General features: G+C 39.2%; 1 long non-coding RNA gene across 1 annotated transcript; it reads left to right on the top strand.

The window, feature by feature from the left end:
• Positions 1-661: 661 nt before the first annotated feature.
• Positions 662-5,900, top strand: LOC131239368 (uncharacterized). The gene is made up of 4 exons (XR_009168145.1): positions 662-1,009; positions 4,609-4,680; positions 5,064-5,729; positions 5,854-5,900. It is a non-coding gene; the product is annotated as an uncharacterized LOC131239368 (long non-coding RNA).
• The last annotated feature ends 18,400 nt before the right edge of the window (positions 5,901-24,300 follow it).

Raw genomic sequence — 24,300 nt, 5'->3', positions numbered from 1 at the left:
TTTACCGGGAACGGATTGGCTGCTCCCCTGCCACGGCTGGTGGTCGGTGCTCTGTGGGCCTCAACATGATGTATGTGTTTCATCCATTCCATCCATATATTTTTATTAAACATTTTAGTGTATGGCGTAAAAAATGAGCTATATCCCATCTTAAATGGACCACATTAGATGAAACAGTGTTGAATGAATTTCAACCATTAAAAACATTTTGGGGCCTATAAAAGTTTTAGATCAAGATGATCTTTGTTTTTTCCCTTCATCTAGGTATGTATGAACTAAAAAACAGATTGGATATCAAATAAACAGTACAGTGGGCCTTAGGAGGATTTTAATGGTGGCTATCCAATCGCTGTTGTTTTCCTGTGGTGTGGTCCACCTGAGATTTATATTCCTCTCAATTTTGTATTTAGACGGTAAAATGAGCTTTAAAAATGGAAGAACGGCATGGATAAAACACCTAAATCATGGTGGGGCCCACAGAGCACGGACCAAGGGGGAGTAGCCAATCCGTTTCCAGTTTTACCGGGCGAGGTCCCTGAAAAAAAAAAAAAAAAAACCTTTTCTCATATCCGCGCCGACTCTCACTCTCTCTGCCTCTCCCTCCCCACTCCCTCTCGTTCTCCATCCCTCTCCCTCTCCCTCTCCCTCTCCCGCGCTCTCCTTCTCCCTTTCTACCCCTCTCACTCTCGCGTGCTCTCCCTCTTCCTCTCCCTCCCTCTCTCTGCCTCTGCCTCTCTCTCTCCCTCTCGCGCGCTCTCCTTCTCCCTCTCCCTCTCCCTCCCTCTCTCTGCCTCTCCCTCTCCCTCTCCCTCCCTCTCTCTGCCTCTCCCTCTCCCTCTCGCGCGATCTCCCTCTCCCTCTCCCTCTCCCTCTCCGCTCGCTCTCCTCTCACTCTCACTCTCCCTATCTATCTCTCTCTCAAAACCCTATTCCTCTCTCTCTATCTCCTCGGCCCTCTGCTGCAGTTCGGTCTTCTGCTGCTCGTGAATCTCTGATTCTCAGGTATGATGTAAGGCTTTTCTCTTCTTGTTGTTGCTTTCTGCAATTTAGAATACTTGATTAGGAATATGCTTGGTCGAATACAAATCCCTAATTAGGGATTTGCGTTGTCGAATCTATTTTTAGGGATCTGCATTGTCGATTCCCTGTCTTTTTTTTTTTTTTTTTTCAGCTCATTTATTTCACATATCAATTGCTGATTTCTCATCTTGTTTTGGGCTGATTTTTTGCTGCATTTTTTTTTCATATTGTCAAAGGTTAAGGTCTTGTGCTGATTGTAGTTGTTTATTGACTCCATATGGCTTTGCCATTTTAATTTGTTTATTTCTTGTTTTTCTTCTGTATTTCATCTGGTAATTACTTCTAGAATGTTCGTATTACACTGTCAATCTCACATGCCTGTAGCAGTAAAACAGATGGACAGAGTAGATGTAGAATATATACATCATGGTGGGCCACATGGTAAGGGCTGCACTCTCTTGGGTGAGGCTGCAGTGGCACCTAGTCCGCTCCAGATTTTATTGGGCTATGTGGTTGGGACCCTGACTGTGGGGCCACAGTGATTATTTGACTACATCCACGCCGTGTATTGAAAGCTCATTTTAGGACATGATCCAAAAAATGAAGCGGTTCCAAATCCCAAATGGGTCATAGTACAGGAAACGGTGGTGATTGACCATTAAATGGTACATTCATAACATCTTTCTGACATTCACTTGCTCTTGATAGTGTGTGCAAGAGAACTACAAGTCTCAAGCATTCACCAACAATAACAACTGATTCCTTGGTCATGGTTTCCAGAAATCAAGATGATAAGATGAAATGTAATCTCCTTGTTACATTGTTTGCATCCCTTCCTACTTGCTACTGTCTAGATGATGGTGGTCACATATCAGTAGCATTGATATGGAATTACCTGCATATCCGTAAGAGTGATTTGCCTGCATTTGATGCATTGTCTGTATAGAGTGAAAAGCAACATGTTATTGTCCTTGTTCTGTTCAAGCTATTGAGTTTTCATAGGCCAGTCTGGTAAGGGATATTGCTTGCTTTCTTCAAGGCAGAAGAAAGTTCTGCATGTAGAAAGAAAGTTTACAATAGCATCATCACAAAGTTCAGCTTTATCTGCAATACAGAGTTCACATCATTTTTTTATCAGAGTTTCTTAATTGAAACTGTAAAGGATGCTTAATTTGTTATATTTTGCTACATCTTGAGATGCAATTATATCTGGCCCCTGCCCTTGCTGCCCGCTGCTGGCTCCTTCACCAGGCTGATTTTGCTTCTTTTTTCGTGTTTTTCTTGGGTTCGCATGAACCAACAAGGTGCAAAACAGAGGAACTTGTTTGTCACAAACAGGAATTTTAGCCTCAGTATAAAATTGTGGTTGGAGTTGAAAGTCAGTCTGTTGCATAGTATTAAATAGTAGCGAATAAACAATATATTATAGTTCCTTTCAGTCTGTTACAAGATCATTTTAGCTTCCTTTTTTTTTTTTTTTTTTTTTTTTTTTTGCTGATTCTGATTTTTCTGTAGCTGATAAATTAACCTGGGCTGTCATCTTACTCCCATATATTTGGCTTTTGGCAGATCCGGTGTTCTTCTTTTTCTCTATTAGTTACTTAGACCATCAAATGTTGATTTTCTTTCATTGTTTAGTTTTTGGTGTATGTGATTGTCTGCATTACTGTAAGTTACTGTTCATTTTACCATTTTTGGAACCCACACAAATGATCCCACACAAATGATCTTGGCTCACTTAAGTTCGTCACAGAAAACTTGACACCAATGCTTGTTACTAAAACTTAAGGGCCTGTTTGGCCAGTTGCATTGGAAATGATTAGGTGGGATGGAATTGCATCTGGTCCTGTGCCAATTCCACTCCATGTTTGGGAAGAATGGAAAAGTTTGGAAGTAGATTAGATGGAATCACACTGGGTCCGTGCCAATTTCACTCAATGTTGCAAGTTGTGTAGGTCCCACCATGATGTGTGGGCTATATCCACACTGTCCACCCATTTTTCGAGATCATTTTAGAGCATGGGCCAAAAAATCAGGTAGATCTAAAGCTCAAGTGGACCCCACCATAGAAAGCAACGGGGATTGAATACTTACCGTTGAAAACTTCTTTGGGGCCACATAAGTTTTGGATCTGCCTCATTTTTAGGCCCACGCCATAAAATGAGGTTACAAAACAAATGAACGGTTTAGATATAACGTGTGTGTTATTCTCAATAGTTTCAAATGATGCTGGGTATATCCATTCAATGTACCACCGTATTACAAACAAAGCATGGAATTAAGCTTATCCCATGGTAACAGGGAACAATTCCTGCCATGGGTAATAATTATGTTTTTTGAATCCCATCCCACCTAATCCTTTCCAATGCAACTGGCCAAACAGGCCCTAAGTTACTGATGATGTTGGTTTCTATTTAGTTTCCTTCCTGACATAAGTAGAAAAGTTTTTCCCACTTACGTCATCATCACCAACCAACCAAAGAGTAGAAAAGTTCATTTAGTTTCCTTCCTGACATAAGCAAGTTTTTTCACTTTGCTACAGATGATGTTCTGATATACCATCAAGATGGGAGTTCAATAATCTCATTTCAAATTCAAATCCAAAAACAAATCAAAGTTCATGTATGAGTTAAATTCATGTACGAGTTAAATTTCCTTCCTGACAATACAAGTTTTTTTTTTTTTTTTTTTTTGCTGATTCTGATTTTTCTGTAGCTGATAAATTAACCTGGGCTGTCATCTTACTCCCATATATTTGGCTTTTGGCAGATCCTGTGTTCTTCTTTTTCTCTATTAGCTACTTAGACCATCAAATTCAGCTTGTTGCCATCTAAAAACTGAGTATCAGTTCTCTTGATATTTTATTTGTTATATTCTGTGGATCCATGTTCTGTGAAGTTACTTCTTGGAGCTTTATGGTAGACAGCCTATGGTGCACTGAGTCTCTTTTTCCTTCTTTGGATTGCCTTAACTGCCAAATGGGTTTTTGTTGACCATTAAGGAAAACAGTAGTTTGGATTGCCTTAACTGCCAAAATTGCTGGCCCTACTTGTAAGTTGTAACGTGCATTGCAGCATTTCAACCCAACGCACTAAGAACTTGTGTTTTCTCCATGATTAGTTTTAGGGGTCATTTGGATGCTTCTAAGTTTTATTAGTTGTAAAGGGTCTACAGGTGTTTGGATAAGAAATTTCACTGTCCGTTACAATATAGCATGAGCTCACTTTCAGGTGGAACTTGTTTGCAACTTGGAAAGTTATAGGCATCCAAATGGCCACTTGAAATAAGTATATGCTTGGACTACTTCTATAGATTCAAGCAAACAAATTATAGCATTTGACTTTCAGGTTTTACTTACAAATTTGATTTAGGAAATATTGTGATGACCACTAGACGGATGTGGAGGTGGAATGATGATTTGATGGTGATGAGATGTTTGGATGATATTTTCTAGCTTGAGGATATTTGTATCTTATTTTGTGGATATTTAATTATTACTGTTTTCTTATTTTGTTGTACACCTTAGATTTAGATATGATTCATTTTTAGGATCTAGAAGTTTGTTTACATCCCTTGCTTTTTGTATAGGTAGGTTTGTTGAATTTGGAAAGTGAGGACTTCGCCAAGAAAGTAGTAGACGCTACGCAAACTAGTTTATAGGTTTGCAATTTGAGACTCTTGATTACTTCTGTGCTCTTATCCTTATTTTGATTGCATTTGGTCTTTTATTGGCTGTTGATATTCCGTCTGCATGTTCTGGCTTGCAAATTTAGTTTAAATTTCTTTAGAAGAACAACCCATTTGGTAAAAGAGGTAAACACTTCTAGCCGTGCTCTCTGAGCAATAGCTCCTTTGGAGCCCGCTTTCACGTCGATCCAAGGGTCCCAACGTGGAACTACCAAATTTGCCCGTTGAGTCTAAAAGAGATACGCAGTGTTTTTTATTTAACTTTGCTAGTCTTATTTTATGCTTATACCTATGAATTTGGTATGCTTAATTTATATTTTGTCGCTTCATTTATATTATGTTGAAATTGGTATCAGACCCTTGTTTACGCTTCATTTTAAAGATCATTTCCCACAAAGGAACTCTCTTATGTGTGCTCCACCCGTGCTAACATGACAGAAGTGTGCAAGATCTAGGCAGTTCATCAAACAGGTCTAGTGGTGAGTGGGCCCAAAAGGAAGCAAATTCCATATTAAGTGCACTATATAGTAGGAATTAAATGCCCACCTCCAATCTTTGTCCTTATTTACAGGTTGGATGACAAATAAAAATTACAGTGGCCCTAGAAAGTTTTTAATGGTGGACATTCAATGACCACTTTTTCTTATGATGTGGTCCGCTTGAAATTTGGATCTGCTCTTTTTTTTTTTTTTTTTTTTGCCATGCCCTAAAATGAACTGAAAAAACTGATGGATGGCATGAACATAAACATTAAGGTGGGCCCACCATAAGGAAAAAGCACAAACGTCTCAAGTGCATCTAGTGTCACACGCTATCCGAGTATTAAAAAAAGAAATCTTTTTACAACTTTCTCACAAACACCAATGCGTGCAGATTGTTTGGAGTGGAAAGAAGAGAGCAGGGAAAAGAGAGGACTTGAAAGCAGCACAACAAAAAAGAAGAGAACCAAACAACCACTATAGCCAAAGAAAAAGAAAAGCAACAGACAGCATGGTGCAACGGAAGAAGAAGAAAAAAAAGAGGTACATACATTTTGGCCAACCATTTTTAAATGTTCCAAGACAATGTTCCCAATTCGTAATGATTCATGCATTCACATCATGCTTATTTTAAAGGGTTTATAATATCTCTATTTCTTTAATGCAGGATTATTGGGAATTTAAATATTTGGAATGGGTGGTATTGGAAAAGGTAATTAGTTATTTGATATCGATTGATCATGACTACATATAATGCTGGCTCAGGTAGGGTTCTGTAGGGCCCGCTGTGATCCTTTTATTTTATCAACGCCGTCCATCTAATATGACGTATCATTTTAGTGGATAGCTCAAAAAAGGAGTCACATCGAAGGCTTGAGTGAACCACACCGTTGGAAGCAGTAGAGACAATGACGCCCACAGTTGAAACCTTCATATAGTCCACGGTTAGGTTTATTTGCTATCTAACCTGTTCATTAGGTCACATAGACCTGGATGAAGGGTAAAAATAAATATCAGATTGATACAAAACTTCTGTGGCTCCAAGAGGTTTTCAACTGTAAGCGTTCAATCCTATCTCATTTGGTATGGTCCAGTCAAAACTTGGATCTGCCTCTTTTTTGGGTACCGTAATAAAAAAATGATCAGTCAAAGTGGACCAACGGAGTGGATTAAAAAGGTGGGTCCCACAGCCGATACCATGACCTCTAGTTATTGGTACGAGCAGTACTCAGTACGCACCATATAAATTCTTGAGACAATCCCATTCATTAATTTTCTACAGTTTATACCAATGCACATTCTACTACTACGGTTAGCTTTTCCGTTTTCCACGTCATTTAAATAGTCACCGTTCATATGGATATGATTGTGAAATGGATGCCGCCCCCACATTAGATAAAGAGATGGACGTAATGTAATACGGTCCGCACATCACGTAAGTCACCCTGGCACGTGTACAGAGTTTTGTGGGTCGAATTAGGTACTACCCACGCCTGTTCCCAGCTCGGCACAGGCGGAGGCTCCGAGGGCCACTGAGGGGCAACCTTGATGTATGAATCTTATCCACACCGTTCATCCTTTTTTTTTTTTTTTTCATATCATCATACAGTATTAAACCAAAAATAAGGCATATAAATGTCTTGAGTGGACCACACTATAGGAAGAAACAGTGCTAAGGACCCTCAACGTTGAAACCTTTCTAGGGCCAACCGAGTCATTTATTTTCCATCAACCCCTTGATAGGGTCATATACACTTGGATGAAGTACAAAAACAAATATCATCTTGATCTAAAACTTATGTGCTCTCTAAGAAATTTTCAACTGTAGAAATTTAATAACCATCGAGTGGCCCATTTGAGACTTGGATCTTTGCACTTGTTTGGTATATATTCTAAAATAATATGAAAAAAAAATAAAAATGAATGGACGGTGTGGAAAAAGTACATACATCACGGTGGCCTATCAGTACCCTGTGTGGGAAACGGATTGGCTAATCCCCGTCTGATATGTGGGCCCCACAATGGTTTATATGTTTCATCCCTGCTGTCAATCTATTTTTATATATGTTTTATGGTATCAGACCAAGAATGAGTCATCCCAATCTCAAGTGGACCACATTATAGGAAACGTATGTTCAATGAACTTCAACCATTAAAAGCTTTGTGGAGGCCATAAAAGTTTTGGATCAAGATTATCTTTGTTTTTTTCACTTCATCGGGGCCTGTATGACCTAATCAATATGTTGGATGTCAAATAACAGTACAATAGGCCTTAGGACGAATGTAATGGTGGATATCCAATCACTATTATTTCCCGGTGGTCTACAGTGGGGATCATTGTTATCAAATGCGATCGCACAGTATGATTGATTAAATCGTATATGCTATGGTGGCATATGCGATCCTGACAAGTATGCCATGGCATACTTTTATATGCGATCGCATATTTCCCAATAGCCAAGAGAGGATGATTTTTATTTTTATTTTTTATTTTTTCAAATTAAAAACTTTTGCTTATAATTAGGCACTTATATCCCCTCCATTTTTACTATTCTTTACTCTAAAGCTTTAAATCTCTTACTCTCTCTCTTACATGTCTTTTTCTTACTCTGATCTCTTTACAATTATTTCAATTATGTTTATTTTTTGTATTTTATAAGTTGTGCTTACTTTTTGTAAATTAAGTTATAAGTTATAACTTGTAAGATGTTTCAAGTTATCCATTTATCATTAAAATTTCTTTGTTCGAAGTTTATAATAAGTAGTTATCTTTTAATGTAGCTTGTTGATTGTTTTGTTAAAATTTATATAATGTAATATAAGTAATTAAATATATCACCTCATGAAACACTCAAACTATAATGAAATAAGTAAATAACCCAATCCAATCATGTGTACTAATTAGATGAGTTTTTCCTCTTTTTTTTTTTTTTTTTTGAAAAAAAAATATGCCATGGCATATGCGATTGTGCGATCGCATATGCGAACAACATATGTTGATCGTATGCAATCGCATATGCGATTTGATAACATTGGTGGGGATCAAGCAAATATGCGGTGGTATGTGTTCCATAATTGTGAAGAAATAGAGTCGTACTTAGAGTAAGTCTTCCTTCGATAATTGTATCTCTACATATGATGATCTTAATGTTTCTTGCTGATTACGTGCCAATTATGTGTAGCGAACACATCGAGGAGATGAAGTCCCAATACTTCACAAATTATGATTGAATGCATCAGGATTAGTTTCCAAAATGGTTCGCAAAACGTGTAAGATTTCACTTTGTATCTCAGCACACTTAGAATTTTATTGTATTGCACAATTTTTAAACCTAAGAAAATCTTTAAACAATTACAGTCTGTACGTGATAATAGATGAAGACGTTGCGCGCTAACAACTCTGCAGATGCGTCTGATGCACTCTACTCACTGGTATGTGGCCTTGATAGACGTGTATTTAGATATACAGGTCGTATTATAAACGAGATTCGGTTCCACACTGAAGAGCGTGAGAAGTATATGACCACACAAAAAAATAGGGTGGTTGTGAAGGGAACGTATGAAGAGGTAGAAATTGACTTTTATGGCGTTTTGATGGATATTATTGAGCTAAGTTATTGAATGAGAAAGCGAGTGTACTTATTTAAATATGATTGGTGGGACATTGGAAATAAGAAGTTGGGAATACAGACTGACTACTTTAAGAGCGTAAATTTATCTCAGAAGTTGTTTAAGGACGACCCATTAGTCATCGGCAGTCAAGCCGAATAAGTATTTTGTATCGTTAACACCAAGTTAGGCGGCCCTTGGCACGTAGTGCAAAAAATAAAGCCCAGGAACGTATTTGACGTTCTGGAACCAGACGTTGAAGATAACGAGGACGGGGAAATGAAACATTTAGGGTTGAACAAGCATACCAAGAAGACATGCCATTTGGGGATAGAGGGAATGATCCAAATGTTGATATTGATGTTGTGCAATTGGATAGAGATGATGTGCCACCTGATTATGTTAATATCTCAATAATACATGACATTGTTAGAGATGATAGTGGATTTATTGATGACAACGTTGCAGACGATGAAGAGGAAATACTGATCAGCGATAGTGATAGTGAAGAAAAAAGTCCTAAGCGATAATGATACAGATGACGATTATTAAATGTATACATGATTTACATGTCATTTTTTAATTTGAATAATTTGATTATTACATGTATACATGTTTTTACGAGTCATGATTTATTCATTTAATTGACTTGTTTATAATCCATATTTGCAGTTGAGTCAATTTTTGATCATGTCCTCAAACCGGAGCGTAGCGGAAGCACGCAGTATATTTCATCAGCTGTTGTGGATGGACTTTCTGGCCCTATCTTCTTCTAGTAGGGCCAAAGGGATACCCGGTCTGATCGATGAGTGTAGGGGGGAATATATCGACGATGACTCAGATGAAAAATTATATAATCTTAAAGAAATTTCGGACCTGATGGATGAATATAACCGCGGAAAATTTCGTATGGAAGATGCGGTTTTGTCACTCGCACATCTGAATGGAGTCCCGATAGACTAGATTTCTTCTATTATGACTGATATGTTGGCTATAACAATGTGGAGTGCTTCACACAGCTTAACATATATTTCTGCAACGTACGATAACTTACGCAAGGAGTAATTCGGATAGTTGATCTGAAGTTGTTTCATATTACAATGAAATACATGTATTTAATATAGAATGATAATGCGTAATGGAATTTTCAAAATTTAATAGAATTTTTACGGTTTTATTATATTCTACTTGTATTATAGTGTAATGGTCTAATTATATTTTAATCATCTCTCTCAGTGTTGTCATGTGTGGTCGCATATGCGCATATACTTGGCCCGATCACATATGCGGCAGTGGCATATGCGATCACTGCACATATGCGATCGTATATGCCACATGTGTCAGCATATGCGATGTATGCGATTGCATACTGCATATGCGATCGCATATTGGCCAACGGTTAGATTTCTGACCGTTGTTTGACCTCTTTTTTTTTTTTTTCTTTTTTTTTTAAAATCCGGATTTTTACTCTATATATATGCATTCTAAGCATTCCTACTGACGAAAAAAGCTCAAACTCTCTCTCTATTCTCTATTTCTCTTAGTATTACTACATCCTCTCTAAGCACTTTACATTTTACAAATTACAATCTCCATTCTACATTCCATCCACTCCTCTCCATCCATATTCCATTTCCATATTTCTTTTCTTTTCTTTCAACTTTCAAAAATCAAGAGGGTATAACAAGAATCAAGAATCCAAGATACATGATACATGATACATCATTCATACCATCCATATTCAAGAATCAAGATTCAAGATTCAAGATTAAGAGTCAAGACGAGTCAAGAGACTCCTCACTCCTCTAGTCCTCTCCAATCTCCATCCACTAAGTTTTTTAAGTTCTAACTTTTAAGTTCTAAGTTTCTAGTTCTAAGTTTCTAACAACTTCTTATATCATTTTTTTTTTTTTTATAAATATTTTGTTTGTTAATTGATTTGTTAGTTGTTACTTTCTTAATTGTTAGTTGTTACAAGACAACTTACAAGTTTGAAGTTACAACTTACAACTTACAAGTGAAGTGACAAGACAAGTTACAACTTACATTACAAGACAACAAGTTACATCTTACAAGTTACAAGTTACAACTTACAACAAGTTACATCTTACAAGTTACAAGTTACAACTTACAATAAGTTACAACAAGATTTCAAGATTACAAGTACAAGACTACAAGTTGAAGTTAGTCTAGTTACAACGAGATTTGAAGTTGGGAACCTCTTTTAGATTTGTTAGTTGTTACGTTTGTAATTTTACTTTTATTTGTATGTAAATCTCTCTCTCTCTCTCATTTTCTCTTTCTACAAGTGTAAGTGTGTAACTCAATTATCTCATTTTCTCATTTTCTTTTCCCTCTTATTCTCCCTTTCTACAAGTGTAAGTGTGTAAGTGTAACTCAACTCTCTCTCTCCTTCTTCTTCTCCCTTTCTAGTTTTTACAAGTGTGTAAGTGTGTAATTCTCTCTCTCTCTACAAGTGTAAGTGTGTAACTCAACTCTCTTTTTTTCTCATTTTCTTTTCCCTCTTATTCTCCCTTTCTACAAGTGTAAGTGTGTAAGTGTAACTCAACTCTCTCTCTCTCTCCCTCTTCTTCTCCCTTTATAGTTTCTACAAGTGTAAGTGTGTAAGTGTGTGTGTAAGTGTAAGTGTGTATCTCTCTCTCTCTCTCTCTCTCTCTCTCTCTCTCTCTCTCTCTCTCTCTTCCAAGTCCCGTCTCTTTAGGCTCTTTAGTACTCTTTACTCCTACTTACTCTCTTAGATCTACTTCTTTCTTACTTCTTAGTTCTTCTTCCTATACTTCTTAGTCTCTTACTTTACTTTTCTTTTTATTTGTAGTTTACTTTCTAGTTTCTAGTTAGTAGCTAGCTAGTTACTTTTTAGTGCTAATAATACACACACACTACCATTATCCACCATCATAATGTCTTCTTCCCAATCTTCCTTTTTGAAGCCCAAGTCGAATGACCCGGGTTGAAAGTATGGGCACTACCGTAGTGCTACTGAAAAGACTCACATAGTATGTGAGTTATGTGGGTTTGTGAGTTCTGGTGGCATTGCAAGGCACATGCAACACCTTGCACATTTACCGGGGTCAAATGCAGAAGCATGCGATAAAATTACTCCAGAAATTCAAAGGGAGATCGTGGAGTATATGGAAAAATAATTAAGAAAGAAATACAATAATGCCCTACGTTAGGAGGAATATATGGAACAAGATGCATATGAAGATATAAATGTAGTTAATGTAGATGAAGCTAGTCTCACTCACCCTACTTCAACAAGCCGGTCTAGACCACAAGTACAACCATCGAAAAAAGCCCAAGGGCATGGGCCCATAGATAGATGGTGTAGACCACACCCCAAGGATGTGGTCGACCAAAGGGGTAGAGGGAAAGGGCCGGCTCAAACAACTTTAGCTAATGCCAAATGCGCTTTCTTTCTTGCAGATTCATACCAAGAAAGGGAATCGCCTTGAGCAAAAAAAGCTCAACGACTTGGTTTTCGTTCAATATAATAAAAAATTGTGAGAACGATTCCAAAGTAGGAAAGAAAAGCCCGGCTTCTTTGACCCTATTTGCTTAGATGAGTTGGACGCAGATAACGAGTGGCTCGTAGAGACGGAGGACCCGGTATTTGCTGAAGAGGATCTGACATGGGCACAAGTTGAAGATGCCACATATGGATTGACACCTGGTGAAGGTAGTAGTACCACTCAAAGGCGAAGGACGGGAGGAAGTCGGGGGGCGAATAGTAGCCGTCAACCCGTTGATGAGATTGAGGAGATTGAAGAAGGAGAATGTGATAATGATGATCAAATTGAAGATTATCCACCATTGGATGTTGATGAAGTATTAGTACGTACAGATGACGAAGAAACGGAAGAAGAAGAAGAAGTGTATGTGGAAGAAGGAGATGACTCGAATGATAATGATGATGATGGTGGTGGTGGTGGTGGACCTGGTGGTGATGTGCCACAATGGATGCTAGATCAATGTATATCATGAATCATGATTATTGATTAGATAAATAATAAATACATAACTTCTTAATTTTGTTTAATGGTTGTTTCATAAGTCTAAGTGTGTTGATGTTATCGATTGTTTGTTGATAACTTGATATTGAATCATTGATAACTTGATATATTATGTATTGTATCACTATCATAGTATCATGTACATGTATTGAATGTTGAATATGGATATTTGATATTTGATATTTGTTAATTGTTATTGTTAAATGTAAGTATGTAATGTAACTACTAACTAAAATGTTAATTGTTAATGTTACTTAAGATCATTTAAGAAGTTAATTATATTGTAATTTGTGTATTACTAAATTGTAAATGTATTATGTATGATGTATCAACTATCATGTATGGAGTATGGTTTTATTTTTATTTTTTTACTTAAATTAAATGTATTTCATGTCCCAATGACATATAATAATTTATTTTGATTTTTTTGATTTTTTTTGAATTTTTTCTGATTTTTTTAATTTTTTTTTCATTTTTTGAAAAAATGTGGGAAAAAATAAAAAAAATATGCGACCGCATATGCGATTGTGCGATCGCATATGTGCACATGCATATGCAATCACACAGGATCGCATATGCTATTTGACAACATTGATCTCTCTAAGCATAAGAACAAATTCATTCTGCCATCAACACTACTTGTATAATGTTTTAGTATATTCCACTTACATTGTATAGTTTAATGTGTTTATTATATTGATGTTCATACACTTGTACTGACATTGTTTAAATTTATAAGTTCGTATTTCACACATATTCAATCATGGCACCAGGTGGGAGATCAGGTCGTTTGCACACTGGATCTACCCCTTTCACCCGTGATGCGACTTAGATAGCATCACAGGCGTCTGATCCTTCAGTTGAGCATACACCGGGCACTGCATGCGAGTCTAAATATATATTTATTTAGTGACTTCTGTTTATGTTTAAATTTACATATTTCTTTTGTGACAGCATCGATGACCGATCGACGATGACGTGGATGCACGCGTGGGTTAGTTTTAGAGCAATTTATGCGGGGGTAGGGTGACGGTAGAGTTCCCACAGGATTACCTTAGACCTGTTAGGGACAATGCCAGGTTGTTTACGTTGGAGGTCGGTGTCCTATGCCGATCTTTGATCCCCGTCACCACCCCTTGTTGGACAGACGTGACATGATGCGCGGCAGCTCATCCGTCAGCGCCTTCAGATAAATTTTAGTAAATTAAATTTTCTTTTGTGAAAGTTCATTTACGGTTAACTTATTTTCTTAATAAGTTTATTACCTTAATTTATTATTTACGAAACTGCAGGGTAAATTTGTCTTAGATTTGAATGTTCCTTACATTTTCCATGTCGTTGACGACATGGTCAGGAAGCGGTTCAAGGAATACCGTGGAGAGTTACACCAGCGGTACAAGCGGTATATGACCTACGATGGGGCCGTACTGTCCGCACCGCCACACGTGACTACAGACGACTGGTGGATACTCCGCGAGAGATTTTCATCTGAGACTTTTCAGATAATATTTACATATTTACGATGTTTTAAGTTAACAATTAAATTCGCAATTAATAACAATGTATTATGAATAATGTGTTCAGAAAAAGAGTAGAACAAATTCTGTGAAAAGGGAAAAGTTACAAGTGAACCACGTAGCTGGTTCAAAGTCATTTGTACGACATCGTTACGACATGGTAAGAAATTACTGGTGATTATCAAGTTGATATATTCTTTCCATGTATTTATATTAACTCTATTGTCCTTTCGATTGTGCAGCGAGATTCTGTCACCGACTAGAAGCTTGAGCCAGTAGACCTCTATAGAGGGACTCACTGTCGGCAGGCGGCGAGATCTTGAGTTCATCCTAGAGCTAGCGAGCATTGGGTAAAAATTCTTACATTGTAAAATTTAATTGCATTGATTTATAATAATGTCATTTGTTATGAAAATTCATATATTTTCATTACAGGTGATGATAGACATTATATGTAGTCAGCCCACTCCCGATGGTAGTTAGCGGAGTGAGCCAGATATCTTGAGTGAGGTGCTTGACACTCGTTTTGGATATGTGTGTGACCATGGTGCTAAGCTCATGACACTCGCTAGAGCTGCCTCCATCCGATCCGTCGCTAGAGAGAGCGCCTTACACTGAGCTGATATCGCAAAGAGAGGTTCAGCAGTTATGTGTTGTCGACGATGAGATCAAAGAGTAGCTGAAGAGGTAGAGGGAGGAGGAACAGAGGCGTAGAGAGGAGGAGGAGAGGCGATAGGAAGATGAGGCGACGGGAGGAGGAGAGGAGGAACAGAGGCGTAGAGAGGAGGAGGAGAGGCGATAGGAAGATGAGGCGACGGGAGGAGGAGAGGAGGATCGAGGAGATGCGGGTGGATCATGAGGGACGGATGCAGGAGATGTTTCAAGCTTTCGCTGCACGCTTTGTCACCGATGCCCCACCCCCATTCGCTTTTATCTTCGTGATTTTTTATTTTATTTTATTTTATTTATGATTTATTTTATATACAAATGTTAAACTTATATGTATTTGTGCGTGGATGAATGTGAATTTTATGTGAATGTGGATATGATCGTTTGTGTATGGATGGATGTGGATGTGAATAAGATGAAAATGTATTGTAACAAGTGTATTTACAGGTGTATATCAGGATTTTTTTTTTCTGAATTTTGAAAATAAATGAAACTGGGAAAAAACAGAGTATTATCGACGAAATATTTTGTTGGTAATAATAGGTTCAAAACTTATACTGATGAAATATTTCGTAGGTAAAAATTAATACAAAAATTTATACCAACGATCTATATATGAGATATATCGATGAATTATTTTGTCGGTAATAGCGGGCTTATGCTGACGAACATACTCGTCAGTATTATTGTTTTATCGACGAATGTATTCGTTGGTAATGTCGTTTATCAACAGTTTTACTGACGAAGATATTCGTTGGAATAAGCTGCGTTTACTGGCGAAATATATTGTTTTTTTTTTCCTACCAAAAGTAACATGTTTTGCCGATGATTTTAGTCGTTGGTATTTATTTTATTATTGTCAACGAAGTCATATTTCGTCGGGAAAAGCCTTCAGCCACGGTCACGACGATAGATTTCGTTGGTAATAATCATTACCGATGAAAAAAGATAAAATAATAACGAATAATGTCGTTGGTAAAAGAGCAATTTTCGCGTTAGCTTGATCCGAGCCTTTTGCCTAAGCTCCAGGGGCAATCCTGAGCGTCCGCACTAGGGCAGCAACAGCTTCCCCCAAAAAATAAACAGTCCACATAAGAAAAGAGCCGCGGCGGGGAAAATATCATGAGATGTTTGGATGGCAATTAAGGGTAAGATTAGTGGACCTCACAATGATCATAGGCCCATTCTCTTACTAAAAATGGGTTTGACTGTTTGAAAGACCTATCCGATTGTTTGAATGAGCTGACTATTTGAAAGGCCCATTCTCGCTTAAGTGAGCCAACTGTTTGAAAGGTCAACTATCTTACTTGAGCAGGTCAACTGTTTGAAAGACCCGTTCCTTTGCAAGTTAAATGAGTCGACAGTTTGAAAGACCTATTCTCTTGCTTGAATGGACCGACTGTTTGAAATGTCTATTCCCCTATTAGGGATGAGCTGACTGTTTAAAAGGCCCATCCCTAGGCATGAATGAACTAATTGTTTGAAAGATCCATTCATGTCTAAGCGAGTTAATTGTTTGAAAGGCCCACTACCTTGCAAGTTAAATGAGCCGACTGTTTGAAAGGCCCATTCTCTTTTATGAATAGACTGACTATTTGAAAGGTTCATTCATTTGGCCAACTGAATATGCATCCCCAGTTGACGTGCACCCATGCATCTACACACTTAAAGAAGATCGTATTGTGAATTGTTTTGTATACTTTATTATTTGGAACAGTGCTTAGTTAATGTGGTAGTGTGAAATCTTGAGGGGAGTTCCCACTGAGCTGGCCACTCATCATTTGAATATATAATCGCACAGATGATGTAAGCGTAGATGATGGTGCTTATGGGGCAGACTTGTGCGTAGACCCTATAGGATTGGGAGAAGACTTCTATGAAGAGGAGCCCCGCCAGAAAGCAGCGGAGTTTTATGGGCTTAATCAATAGTTGCATTTACTTCCCAGTTATTAGCTTTTGAAACATTTGAATCTTATGGTTTGTACTAATAGTCTCCAGCTGAGTGGACTGCAATTTAGATATGACTTGCTATGAAATGGTTCACCATGGTTGGTTGTACATTCATCGCACTTTGATTATTGGAAAAGGCTACACATGTGTGGCATCCTTAGCTAACACCCGGGTTTTCGAGGTTCGAAAGCCGTGGTGTTACAGGGCAGGCCCAGGCGGAGGGCTAGAGGCCAGTGGCAGTCCCTGCGGTTGGCTTTCCAAGTTTTTTTTTTTTCTTAGTTTAGCTAATTTAGTTTTAACAGTGTAAAGAAGTTTATTATTAGTTTTAACACGGTAAGGAAGGTTTTATTTGAACCGTCCAAATCTATCATGATGGAAATCATAATAGATTGGGATATTTTAATGGAAGGATTGATGTCTTTTTTTTGCTTTAATTAAAGCATTGAATGTGTTTCCTATTGGCCATCGATTTGATGGCCAGGATCAAATAGCACGGTGGCCTACAAATTAAAGGTGAAGAACATACATCAAAATATAATGATGGTATGGTACACTTTTGCAGCTTCACTCCACCATGGAAACTGATTGACTACTCCCCCTGCCACCGGCCTGGTGTCTCTGGTGGTCGGTTCTCTGTGGGCCCCACAATGAGGTATGTGTTTCATCTATTCCGTTCATCCATTTTTACAGATCATTTTAGGCTTAATCCCAAAAATTAGAGAGATGTAAATCTCAGGCGGACCACACCACAGGAAAACAATAGTGATGGGATATCCACCATTAAAATCCTCCTAAGGCCCACTGTACTGTTTATTTGACATTCAATATGTTGATTAGGTCATACAGACCTAGATGAAGGGATAAAACAGGATAAAACAAAGATCAGCTTTATCCAAAACTTTTATGGCCCCAAAAGTTTTTAATGGTTGATGTTCATTCAACACTGTTTCCTGTAATGTGGTCCACTTGGGATTGGGATATATCTCATTTTTGGTCTCATACCATAAAATGATCTATAAAAAATAGATGGACGGCATGGATGAAACACATACATCATGGTGGGGCCAACAGAGCACCGACCACCAGCCATTGGCCGGTGGCAGGGGAGTAGCCAGTCCGTTTCCATCCACCAGGGGGCCAATCCTATCAATGGTTTGGATTACTGAACTGTGGGCCCACATTTCTTACTTGGTATGCATGATTCCACCATCTAGAACCATTCATCTGAACCGTTCTGAAGCAAATTGCTGGGAAAGACTCTTCCCAATTACTTCCTTCACCATCTAGAACAATACGACTGTATGATTCCACGATCAGGACCGTTCATCTGGTGGGCCTTTGTGTCACTGAGCGTGCCCCACTAGAAGGTACCTGATAGAATATAACTTTGGCCTTTCTCAGTGGGTCATAGACCGTGGTTGGATTTGATTTTCCTAACCACAATTTGTAGGCCAGTGGCAGTGATCAGAGGGACCTATCCAAAATAGAAACACACACCAACGGTGTAGATGATTCCCTCCGCGCATGTATTGTGTGCTAAAGACTGGTCCACTCAATAAGTGGGCCTCATTGAATGTAGGCGGCTATTTTCTAACCAACCACTTCTTTACACACGTGCGGCCAGCTTCTAAGCATGCCCTTCCAATCCTCCGTCAGGAAACGTACGCATGTGTGTCCCACTCCGTCAATGGATGATTAGGATTACACACGTGGGAAATGGGGATTTGGTCATTTGTGGGCTAGGCTAGGCCATGTGAGGCTGGATCTTACCTGAGCGCAAACTTGTTCAGATGGGCTTTGCCCTAATATGCTAGACCCAATAGAGGCTCGGTCAGGCTGGGCCAAGCCTGGCCCGGACCAAACCCTGCCATTGCCGCCTCTATGAACGGTTCATTTCCTGCACACGTGTGCCGGGTTTGCCTCTTGAAGATTGACTGCATTGAATTTCAATTCCTCATCAGAGGATTAAGATTGTTCGGTTAAGGATATGGTCTGCCCTGGTACAGCTTAAAAAAATCAGGTGAGCGCACTCATCATGTGGGCCAACCCATTATGCTTAATTTAGAAAGTAATCAGTCATTAATTTTTATTTAGGCCATCTAAGGCAGGGCGCATATGATCGATGGTCTAGAGGTGTTGGGTGTCTTGCAAGGTCGAGCATTACATTGATATACAGAGGTATGTCCAGCCCACACTTTCGTGAATCCAAACCGTGCATCAGATGGGCCCAAATGTGATGAGCCAGGATCATAGTTGGGGTAGTTCACTCATCAAGCAGGCCATAAGTGTACACAAATGTATACATTTGCAGTTTTTGTATACTGACCGTTGTTTTTGTTGATGTGTCCCCCTCGATGCACTCTTAGATGGCCCACCTGCACAGGACATGTAGTGTGGCCTACAAACCATGGATATTTTCTTACTCATAGCCCATGTTCTGTATTTTTGGAGCGGTTGGTCGTGTTCTCAAAGTGGCAGTTTCTGAAATTGACTTTGTTGATGCAGAAAGGTTGTTACTACCATGTGTCAAAGTGAAGCCCAGAAAGTTTGTTACTACGGCGACGTCATGGTGGTAACATTTTCGGTAGTGTGAAGGAAAATGTACAAAGTGGGCCATCCATGATGTCTTCCAGAGATCCACTCCGACCATTGAGCAGAGCAAAAAAAAATCAGACCACATAAAGCAGTGGGGCCACACCTGGGTGCAGATGCCCAACCAATAGAATCTTCTAGATAAACTATTGGGTCACTATTATGTTTATATACAATCCAAACCATCCATCAGATGTGCCCTACCTAAATGAAGGGTAACCAAAAGGGGGCGATTACAAGAATCAGGTGAGAGCCACACCGTAGGAAACAATGTAAGATTTTTATTTTTATTTTTTTTCTAGTAGGTGAGTGTTAGGAGATGGGAAGTCGCACAAGCACGTGGAATGAAAATAATTGGCTACTTGACCAATAAATCAGTGGTCCAACTGGTTGGACATGAGGCATGAACATCTTTGTATATATCCATATATTGCATGGTGGGCCCACCAGTTGAACAGTCTAGATCTCATCACCTGCAGGACACATGCTGATTTCAGATCAAGGACGTTCGTTTTGGGCCAAATTGTTACTGAAGTGACGTCACCAAGCTCTGTGGGCCCCACCATGATGTATGTGTTATATCCATACCGTCCATCCATTTGGAGAGATCGTTTTATGGCATGATAAAAATAATGAGATAAATCTAAAGTTCAAGTGGACCCCACCATAGAAAACAGTGGGGACAGTGACATCCACCGTTCAAAACTTCTTAGGGGCCACAGAAGTTTCCAATCAAGCTTTTATATATATATATATATATATATATATATATATATATATATATATATATATATATATATATATATATTCACTTCATCTATCCCTATGTTAATTTATGAATAGGTTGAATCTAAAAAATACATCATGGTGGGCCCTATAAATGTTTCAACGGTGGGTGTGACTGATCCCACGGTTTTCTATGGTCGGTCCACTTGAACTTTAGATCTATATCATTCTTTTCCTAATGCCATAAAACGATCTCTACAAATGGTTGGATGGTATAGATACAACACATGCATCATGGTCGGGTCCATGGAGCTTGGCCACGTCACTTCAGTGGCATTTGGCTACTGACCTTGTCAGTATCTAATCCGCGCCCGTGGATGTTTGCTAGGCCCGCACGATGAACTCGCATATCCAAGTGGCAGTCGTAAGGCCATCAGACCACCAACGGCGACATCAGGCGTGTCCCACCAGTATGTTTATTTGCCGGGCGCGGATTAGCTACTGACAGACTCGCTACTGAAGTGACGTCACTAAATTCCGTGGGCCCCACCATGATGTATGTTTTGTATCCACACCTTCCATCCATTTTGAGAGATCATTTTAGGGCAATATCCAAATAGCGAGTTAAATCCAAAGCTCCAGTGGTCCCAGCACAGAAAACAATATGGTCAGTGACGCCCACCATTAAAAACTTCTAAATGCCACAAAAGTCGTGTTTTCCCTTATTTAATGTCTGATTTAACTTTTGAACAGATTGGATTTCAAATAAACATTATGGTGAGCCTTAGGATAGTTTCAACGGTGGGAATCACTCTCCTCACTGTTTTCTATGGTGGGTTCCGCTACAGCTTTTAATCTCATAAGTCTTTGGCTATTTCTCTACAATGATATCTCAAAATGGATGGACGGTGTGGATACAATACATAGTGGGGCCCACTGACGTCACTTCAGTAGCGGACCGCTACTCAACCTGTCAGTATCTAATCCACGTCCTTAGTGTGCCATTCAACGTTTTCATACGGTCACATGGACGTAAATAAAAGAAAATATAGACATGAGCTTGATCCGAAACTTCGGTAGCCCTCAATAAGTAGTATACGTTTAATTCCTACTGTTTTATGTGGTGTGGTCCACTTGAGTTTTGGATCTCCCCTTGTTTTTGGGATCATGCCCCAAAATGAAGGAAATGGATTGGCTACTCCCCCTGCCAGCCTGGTGGTCGGTTCTCCGTGGGCCCCACCATGATGTATGTGTTTCATCCATTACCTTAATTCTTTTTTATAGATCATTTTAGGGTTTTATACCAAAAATAAGAGATATTTAAATCTAAGGTGGACCACACCACAGGAAAACAATAGTAATTGGATATCCACCATTAAAATCCTCCAAGGGCCCACTGTACTGTTTATTTGACATCCAATCTGTTGATTAGGTCATACAGACCCAGATGAATGGGAAACAAACAAAGACAAGCTTGATCCAAAACTTTTATGGCCCCCAAAAAGTTTTTAATGGTCAATGTTAATTCAACACGGTTTCCAATAATGTGGTCCATTTGAGACTAGGATATACCTCATTTTTGGTCTCATATCGTAAAATGATCTAGAAAAATAGATGGACAGCATGGATGAAATACATACATCACGGTGGGGCTCACAGAACACCAACTACCAGCCATTGGCTGTGGCAGTGGAGTGGCCAATCCGTTTCCATCGGAGTCCCAAAATGGGATTCCTATCGTACCGAAAAAAATCTGTTGGGCCACCGTGAACTATGTTGTTCATCCATGCTGTTTATCCATTTTTTTTCAAATCATTTTAGGTGTTGAGCCCAAAGCATATCCTGATATCCAAAGCTCAAGTGGACCACACCATATGAAACAGTGGGAGTAACGATTCCATAGCTGAAACCTTCTTAGGGCTTACACTTATGTTTATTCAAACTATTCATATGATCACAAAGACATGGCTGAGTGGAAAACACAAATACTAGATTGACCCAAAACTTCCGTAGGCCCAAGAAAATTTCAACGGTGGACGTTCAATTTGCACTGTTTCCTGTGGAATGTTCCACTTGAACTTTAGATATGCTTTATTTTTGGACTCAAGCAATAAAATAATCTGGTAAAGTAAATGTACGGAGTGGGTAAAATACATAAATCATGGTAGGTCCCACTGAGTTTACTTGGTACGAAATCTTCAAAGTAAAATCTAGGCCCACCCCATGTTGATTATGCAAGCCAGCGCCTGAGCCATGAAATGCGGCCAAAATGCCCATCAAATCCTAAAATGACCAGACTGGACTGATCTGATGGCTTAAAAAAAGACCTAGGCTGGCCTGGTTAACCAGGCCAATTATTAATAAGCTTAAATCTAGGATTGGGCCTGGGCTCAGACCCAGCATTATAACCTAACCCTGGCCCCAAGAGGCTGAAGGGGATTGCCTGTGCCCCCTATAGTCGTAAGCTGTATCGGCCCACAGAGATTCCGTGACAAATCCACTCCGTCCATCAGTTTTGCAATACCACAATAGAACAGGAATATAAAAATCAAACAGATATAAAACTCATGTGGGCCACACAAAAGTATAACGTGGGAATGGAAACATCCACTGTTGAAACCCTCCTGGAGCTGACCATGATGTTTATATGCCATCCAAACCGTTGATAATGTTATTTGCACTCAGATAAACTGTAGGTACAAATATCATCTTGATACAAAACATCTGTCGCCGCCACAAAGTTCTGATGGTGGGCGTTCAATCCTAGCTATTCCATGTGGTATGACCCACATTAGTTCTGGATCTGCCTAATTTTGGAAACTCTTGTGCTTGGAAAAATTAGGACCGTTGTTTTTAAATCATCTTTGTAATCATGTTGAGGATCTCCATCTAGTGATATTTTTACCCGGTGGGGCATCCACAGCTAGAGGTTGTGGGGCCCAGAAGAGGCGAGCCCTTAATCTAGCCTCGTTGGGCTGAAGCATGTCCTTGCCTGGGGCACGAGCTCCAAGCATAGCCCAACCTTTAAATGTACGACTGTAAATGGATGAGACTCTTGTCGGATACAGTACTGTCTGTATCCTACCCGTTTAGACGTAGGATAATCAGATAAAAACCATACTCGAATCCGATTTTCTCATATCAGATATGGACAATCTGATAAACGGATAAAGGTCAAACGGTTGGTGATTGAAGGTCCACATTTAAAAAATTCCCAAGTTCCACCGTAAGCAGATCGTTATTATTTGTTTTGCATCCAACCTGTTGATAAAGGTCAAACAGACCCAGATGAAGAAGGGAAAATACAAATATTAGCTTGATCCAAAAATTTCGTGGCCTACAAAAAAGTTTTTAATGGTTATTCAATACATTTTCCATCGGTGTGGTCAACTAGAAACTTAGATGTACTTAATTTCTGAGATAACATGCTAAAATGAGCTTAAAAAACGGATGGACAGCGTGGATATGAAACAAATTAATCAAGGTGGGCCCCACACGGTAAGGGTAACACCTAATCTGATCTCGTAGATGGCCAGGCTTAGAGTGCTGGCCCACTAAATAAAACCTAGGGCCGGGGCCATGACATGTGGAAACAAATAGGCTTGCTTGTACCTGACCATGATGATTATGCATGGTCCGGCCACCCACTTTTGTGAAAGATCTGGGCTGTACAATAAGTGGGTCCCACCATGCATGGTATTTCAGAGAAATGGACTTCAAATCATAAATGGAAAACGTGGTTTTAAACAAAGCCCTGTCCTGGCCTGGTTATTAACGGGCTTGAATTGTACGCCGGCCTTGCCTTTGGGCCTAGTATTCTACGACCATAAGCGGGCCCTGCCCGAAAAGAAAACTGTTCAGCCTGGCCCATTGAAAGCCCTACCTGGCATCCAAGCTATATGTTAAACGAAAATAAGCAATCCATCGCCGTTCATCAGGCGGACCCGTTGGCTTTTCGGGCAGTGCCTATATTGGCCTATTTCTAGAAGCTTTTATCCCAACTAATGGACAGATTTA

This window comes from Magnolia sinica, chromosome 3, assembly GCF_029962835.1.
Source record: "Magnolia sinica isolate HGM2019 chromosome 3, MsV1, whole genome shotgun sequence".
Classification (NCBI taxonomy): Eukaryota; Viridiplantae; Streptophyta; class Magnoliopsida; order Magnoliales; family Magnoliaceae; genus Magnolia; species Magnolia sinica.
Note: the sequence above shows the minus strand (reverse complement) of the source record. Positions and strands in the feature narration are given on the sequence as shown.